We start from the raw sequence: 7,711 nt of genomic DNA, 5'->3' as shown, positions 1-7,711 counted from the left end.
CATGATAAGTTTTAAGATAATATCATTATTTTAATAGATAATACAAAATTACAAGTGCAAACCAACACCAATATTAATATTACTATAAAAAAAAAACTCAAATCAGACTTCCAGTAATTTTTTTTTTCATATGTACATAGGCTCTTAAAAATAAAAAATATATTTAAACTTTAATGATATAAATATTTGATATACTCTAATCACGTCCTCTTCATTTTTTATCTGTTATGGAGTACAATCTCCATTGTCATATTTAATTATGTTTTGCAACATTGACACACATATTTCTTGGAATACATTCTTTGTTTGTGCAATTTAAATATATTCATGATTTTCAAAGTTGCATGTTATGTTTCAAAATGAAAAAAAAAAAAAAATAGCAACATCATATTTCATACAAAATAAATATACCTATTAGTTCAAGATAAAAAAATTAGTCGAACCTTTATGGAGTAAAATAGATAAAATTATGTATAAACAAAGGATATATTTATTTTTGGGTTATCATATATTGTCTATAAATTCGATTTACATAAGGATACATACTAAATTTGGTATAAAGGTAGGATATGGTACAGCTAATACTTAGAATTTGTTTCCCAATCGGGCATCTCTGAAAATCTCAATTAATTGACGTCTGCTGTGAGGACATTTTTCATAGATGACTGAGCATTGTTGGATTCCAACATGTTTTTCAATTTAAGCAGCTAAATCGAACTTAACTGTAATTTCGTTACGTCCAAATAATCAGGATTGAATAAACGAGCGATCATGGTTTCCTCAGAGTTTATATCTTCCAAAGTAAGTCCACTCACTTCATATTTTGAATTATTGTAAAATAGACTCACTTTTTGAATTCTGAAAAGTTTTCTAAATACCATAGGATGTGTTAGTAATTATAGTAATAATTATTGAAATTTAGCTCTTCCTTACTTTAAATATAGCACTAACATTTCTTCCAAAAGTACACATAATAAGTCCCAAATCAGACTTGTAATTCTCCAATTCTTCCAATTTATGTAGTGATTATGCCATAATTGTTTGGAGTTGTTTTTAAATGAATATTAAACAATTATAATCAACCCAATCAATGTTCAAAATATTAACATAGGTGTATGAGATAGGTCCTAGATAATGGGAGTGGTTTTTCTATTTGTCAATTTGAACAAGGTTTTTATTTTTATTCCTAAGCTGTTATTGTTATTGTTTAATTCTTTACTTGGATAGGGATTCTTAGATATGGAGTGAAGCAAAAGTATTGTTTTTTACAAAAACCAAATAAAAATGATTTTTCAACCCGTAAAGCATTTCTAGGAATTGAATGAATCATTTATTGGCATATCGAATTCTTACAACTAAATGTTCCAACGACCAACCAGTTTGGGTTTCAAAGAGGGAAATCAACGGATTCTGCTATTGTCATTTTAGTAGATGGAGCAAGAGAGTGCCGTCCTCAACAAAACAACATGTTATTGTTGTTTTCTTTGAGATTGAAAAAGTATTTGACTAACCTCGTTCGACATAATTGAAAAACATTTGGAACCAAATGGTATTGACTTTTCAGAATTATTATCATAAACATAGACATACAATCTTTGGTCGATATAATACAAAAACGAGTAAATGAAATGACACATCAAGTTCCTGTAATTGGGCTTAAATATAGACTTAAATTTAGTGAGTCAAAAACAAAGGGATTGGTGTCACCTGAGCCCGAAAAGTGAAATACCCAAACATTAAAATCAATGAGAGAACAATAAAATGGGTAGAGAGGTTTTTAACCAGTTAGTTAGAAAGAAAAGACCATTTTAAATGGTAAATAGTAGATATATTTGTTTTGTTATACATTTATCTATAAATTTGATTTACATGAGGATACATAAAAATTTGGTATAAAGGTTGGACATGGTACAGCTAATACTTAGAATTCATTTCCCAATCGCGGATCTCTGAAAATGTCAATTAATTGACGTCTGCTGTGAGGGCATCTTTCATAGATGACTGAGCATTGTTGGATTCCAACACGTTTTCCAATTTGAGCAGCTAAATCGAATTCAACTGTAGCTTTCGTGACGTCCAAATGATCAGGATTGAATAGACGAGCGATCATGGTTTCCTCAGAGTTCATATCCTCCAAAGTAAGTCCACTCACTTCACAGACTAATTTTTTAGCACAGTCAGAAGCATCGCGTTGAGAGGCAGAGAGTAAAACAGATTCAAATTCATCGATGGAACGTTTGCCGTAATGTCTATGTCTACCTCCACGTCTACCTCCTCGTCCACTTCCACGAGCGATAATAGCTCAATAATACCACCCTTAATGGCAGCTGCTTTGAGAAGAGCTAATCCTGCAAGAGCTCCACCACCGATTGTGATAGCTGGAAGAATTAGTGTTGCTTGAGTAAGGGAAAAGCAGACTGCCATAAAGGCTATATTTAAAAACGTTCCTCTCATTGTGGACTACAAAAAAAATTTACAAAGATTATAAAGCAAGTTTGCTTTAACGCATAAAATGGATCATCTTACCTTCTTTACAGTAGAAACACAAATGTCTATGCTGAATTGCAAAATCACCTGTATTTATAGGAGATGGTTGACATACACAACAATGGTAATAATTAGAAATAACTTCTAAAAAAAAATCAACGCACTCTTTTTGTTAGACAGCATATATGTATAAAGGAAACCCCGAGAGTCTTAAGTTGTGAATTTCATCTTGCCTTTGTATCATGATTCATACAATATATAATCTACTGTTATGATATACCTAGACCATTGTGGAGGTAAAAAAATATGTAGCTACTTTAATAAATAGATATATAATAATTTAATGATATTTGCATTTTAACACATCCATTTCTTAAAAAAGTGACATTTGTTTCATTTATAACATAGAGATGATTTGATTTTTAATAATATTATTATAATATAATTTGGATTGAGGATTACTTACATACTAAGGTACTTTTTTAATATTATTTTCATTCGCTTTTTCAAATACAAAAAAAATAGGTTTGACATATTAAAGTCAGCTGGAGTGTACAATGTCCAGACTTTTTTATTAAAATAAAAAAATTCAGTTATATTATTTTTATCATGTGAAATTTTCCCTACCATTGGCAATAAGGTTGTAGAAGGGGTATTGGGGAGGGCGTGGTTTCATGTAAGAGACAATATTTTTAAGTTTTCTTGGAAATTCTGTCATTTACTATCATACAATTGAGTATTGAGGAACATGGGTTAGCCATGGGAGATAAAAATTATTAAAAAATAACTTGATAAAATGTTAAATAATATTAAACTAATTGCAATTTAGACCAAAAGCAAGAAAATCGATGGTTGATAACCAAATTTAGTCAATATTTTTGTGTGTATAAAGTAGCACCATTCTAAAACAAATAAACACGTAAATATATTAATTATTTTTTAATTTTCAAAAATGTTCTAAACGAATTACATTGGGAAACAAAAATCTTTTGTTACTCTTTGTGAGTTCCTATTTCTTTAATTGAAAACAAAAAAAAACAGATTACTCAAGGTTTTGAATTAAGTTTTGCAAGACTTTGTCAAATTTTATACAAAAAAAAACACAATTTGCAAGCTAAATTTAGTCAATAAAGAATAAAAATATATGATCCATTAAATAAAAATATAAATGATATTCAAATGATCTAGTAATACACTTGACTATTACAATGTAAATTATAGACATCTTCCTTATTGCAACTTTTGTATTAGAGCGGTCATTATGAGAGCCAATAGTTTTATAACCTTTGTAAGAAATTAATAAAGAAAAATATATGCTCTATCTTCTTTTTTGTTTATTATATAAGTGATCATCGTCGTAATAACTCCTCCTTTGAAGTAAGCACGCTCTCCTATCTCTTGTGGTAATTGTTTTAAAAATGATTAATAAAATAAATTAAAATAAAATTACAATATTTTCCATATACTAATGCTATTTTTAATATAGAAAGTTGTCCTCTTTATAGGAGTCTTCCATTTTCTCCCCAAAAGTTATATAAAAAACAGCTGATATGAAAAAGAGTCTTTCAGTAGAACCATATGTTTCACTCCCACCTGCTCCTTGTTCTCCTTTATTTCTCACAAACATGTCAACTCTAAGGATTTCAATTTGGATGATGATAGATTTGCTTATTGCTACCATACCTACGTGAAAATCCTAATGTTTAACAAATAAATCATTCAAATCAAGAATTAATGTTTAATGGTATAAAAGGAACTCGAAAATACAATAGAAGTTATATCAGAGAGTTGCGTCAAGTTGTACTCATATCTGCAGCATGTCCCAAAGATGAAGAGCCTCTGGATGACTATGTATTAATGTAGGTAGGATGAGTAAGCATATTAGAACCGTAACTAAGGGATGCAAAGATGGTAAAACAATTGACTATGTCATATTTGTGTCTAAGACAGTTATAATAAATCTATGAACATCTAAGTTTGTCGACTTTTTTTTTTATTCCCGTAATTAGAAAAATATAGGTTTAAAAGAATACTTCTTATTAAATTTGTAAAATAAGTTCACTCATTCTTATAATTTTAATAATTTTTATCATTATAATTTCTGGTTCAATTGTATTTATTTTGCTTTTTAGTTGATTTTAGGTACATATATTTGGCCTATTATGGTTCCTTTCAAATAAAACATATTATTATTTCATTGTAATGATAAATTTTACCTACTTTAAGTATATTTTGCAATAATCCATAAGGTTAATTTAGTATAATTTGTTTCTAAGAAATGTTGATAATTCGTCAAAGAATGCAGTTATAATCCCTAACCAATTTTGAGAAAAAACATAACATTTTAGCATACTTTTATTATAACGAGCCAACAAAACTGCTGATAATAAAATATTTTTATTCATATATATTGGGAATCGTCATATGAACGGTTTTTCTAAAACAAGTATGAGTGGCAACATAATATATAATAAATTTGATTCATGATATTCAATATAATATTCTTTTATTTGATCTTTAATATCAAGTAAAGTTGTTTTTATTTGTTTTAAACAATATTAATTTCGTATAATTCAATAACATAGGTTGTCAACAACAACTACCATATGTTTTTCTTATGTGTGATATTTAAAAGAAAGAAAAAGCAACACCTGGTGATGAATTGTAAATTTTGTAGACATTAATACTAAATTACATCATTATGGGTGTATATATTTTATAATTTAAATTGCTACTGTAATTCATCAAGTATGGAAAAGTCTCGTAGTAAACAATTCAATAAGTAATTAATTAACGTAAGTAACATTAAAATTATTCGTTTTGAACTAATAAAACAGTATTTCAGTGAGATATGGTATTAAAATTCGTGTCTGAGATATCTCCTAGAAGTTGGTTTTTCTATTTGATAATCTGAAAAAGGTTTTTATTTTTCTCCATAAACTGTTATCGTTATTATTTAATTTTTTACTACAGAACAACTAAGTATAATGTAATAACTTTTAAATGTGCTCGTTAAAGATTGAAAGTAATTATGAGGGTTCAATCAGGAGTTATAAGTGTAAGTACTTTGTGGACTCTTACAAAAATTAAAGATCAACATCTGAGTAATTTCAGGAGGTTCAGAGAGAGGGGTAACAGTGGTAATTTTGTTACCATACCCAAAGGTTCTTAAAGGGGTCCATCATCAATGTGATATCTCTAATTAGTATTCATTCCTTAGCATAGTTTATTTTGTTGTCTAAATTGGTATGCTGGTTCTTCAAATCAGTGCTTGTTCATATTACTGAACAAATTGATAATGTAGGCTGTTAGAAAGCAAATAGAATATAAATTGGTTAATATAATGGCTGAGTATGGATTTAACACTTAGAAAGTTTGATGAATTTGATTGTTCCATTTATTTTTTGACAAAGTAATTTAGATTTATCAGTCAACACACTTTTCTTGCAAGAAATGGCCTGAAGATTTTTTTATTACAATAGTTACCCTTGAACTGCTGTGCCATGTGCATAATGTATGTAACTCACTGAACTGACGTTAACAAACCAAGTATAAAAGTAAAAATGGGCTGATAGCTTACCTCCTTGGAGGTCTGTAAATAACTAGATATTTATAACAATAAATATTCAATTATATAGACATAGATTATGTTGAGAACCACTGAGCCATTATTTATATTTATGTGATGGTGGATAATGATGTAGGGTTGTGCGACAGATGCATGTTTATTTTGGTGGACTGGATTACATGAGATGAGGTGGGCCCACGTAGTGTCTTACCGGACCCTTACAATCCTGTTTCTGACCTTGAGTTACAGCCTGAAGTGTTTGAAGTGCCTCCATTGTGTTCAAAAATAATTTGTTGATAATTCGTCGTAGAATACAATTATAATCCATATTTAATTTTAAAAAAAAGCTTCTTGTATACTTCTGTTGTAACGAGCCAGAAAAACTGCTGATAATGAAATATCAATATTCATATATATCAGGAATTGTCAATGAATGGTTTTTCTAAAACAATTATGATTGTTATTAAAATATTTAATAAATTTGATTCATCATATTCTATATCAAATTATTTTATTTGATATTTCATATCAAATAAAGTTATTTTTATTTGTTTTCATAAATATAATTTCTTATAATTCAATAACATAGTTTGTCAACAACGACTACAATATGTTTGTCTTATGTGTGATATTTTGAATAAAAAATAAAAAATGTAGCACCTGGATGTTGAATCGTAAATTTTGTAGAGTTGAATAAATACTAAATTACATAATTATGGGTGCTATTTATTTAATGATTTAAATTAATATCGTTATTGATCAAGTATGCAAAAGTCTCATAGTCAATCAGTTAATAAGTAATTAATTACATATAAAGTAAGTAACTTTAAAATTATTCATTTTGAAATAATAAAACAGTATGTCATTAAGGGCTGGTATTAACATGGGTGTATGAGATAGGTCCTAGATAATAAGAGTGTTTTTTCTAGTTGATAATTTGAACAAAGTTTCTATTTTTCTTTTTAAGCTATTATTGTTATTATTTAATTCTTTACTTGGATATGGATTCCTAGATATAGAGTGAAGCAAAAGTATTTTTTTTACCAAAACCAAATAAAAATAATTATTCAAACCCCAAAGCATTTCTACCCATAACATTGGCAAACACAATAGTCAAAGGAATTGAATGAATCATTTATTGGCACATCGAATTCTTACAACTAAATGTTCCAAAGACCAACAAGTTTGGGTGTCAAAGAGGGAAATCAACTGATTCTGCTATTGTCATTTTAGTTGATAGAGCAAAAGAGTGCCGTCCTAAAAAAAAAAAAACATGTTATTGTTGTTTTCTTTGAGATTGAAAAAGTATTTGACTAACCTCGTTCGACATAATTGAAAAACATTTGGAACCAAATGGTATTGACTTTTCCAGAATTATTATCATAAACATAGACATACGGTCTTTGGTCGATATAATACAAAAACGAGTAAATGAAATGACACATCAAGTTTCTGTAATTTGGCTTAAATTTAGTGAGTCAAAGACAAAAGGATTGGTATGCACCCAAGCCCGAAAAGTGAAATACCCAAACATTAAAATCAATGAGAGAACAATAAAATGGGTTGAGTGTTTTTTAACCAGTTCGTTAGAAAGAAAAGACAATTTTAAATAGTAAGTAGTAGATATATTTGTTTTGTTATACATTTATCTATAAA

General features: G+C 28.3%; 1 long non-coding RNA gene across 1 annotated transcript; it reads right to left on the bottom strand.

The window, feature by feature from the left end:
• Window positions 1-1,806: 1,806 nt before the first annotated feature.
• LOC121124213 (uncharacterized) lies at window positions 1,807-2,614 on the bottom strand. Its single transcript, XR_005866255.2, has 2 exons — window positions 2,527-2,614; window positions 1,807-2,460 (listed from the first exon to the last, which is right to left on the bottom strand). It is a non-coding gene; the product is annotated as an uncharacterized lncRNA (long non-coding RNA).
• Window positions 2,615-7,711: the final 5,097 nt, after the last annotated feature.

Source organism: Lepeophtheirus salmonis, chromosome 9 (assembly GCF_016086655.4).
Source record: "Lepeophtheirus salmonis chromosome 9, UVic_Lsal_1.4, whole genome shotgun sequence".
NCBI lineage: Eukaryota > Metazoa > Arthropoda > Copepoda > Siphonostomatoida > Caligidae > Lepeophtheirus > Lepeophtheirus salmonis.
This window is presented reverse-complemented; position numbering and strand designations above follow the sequence as displayed.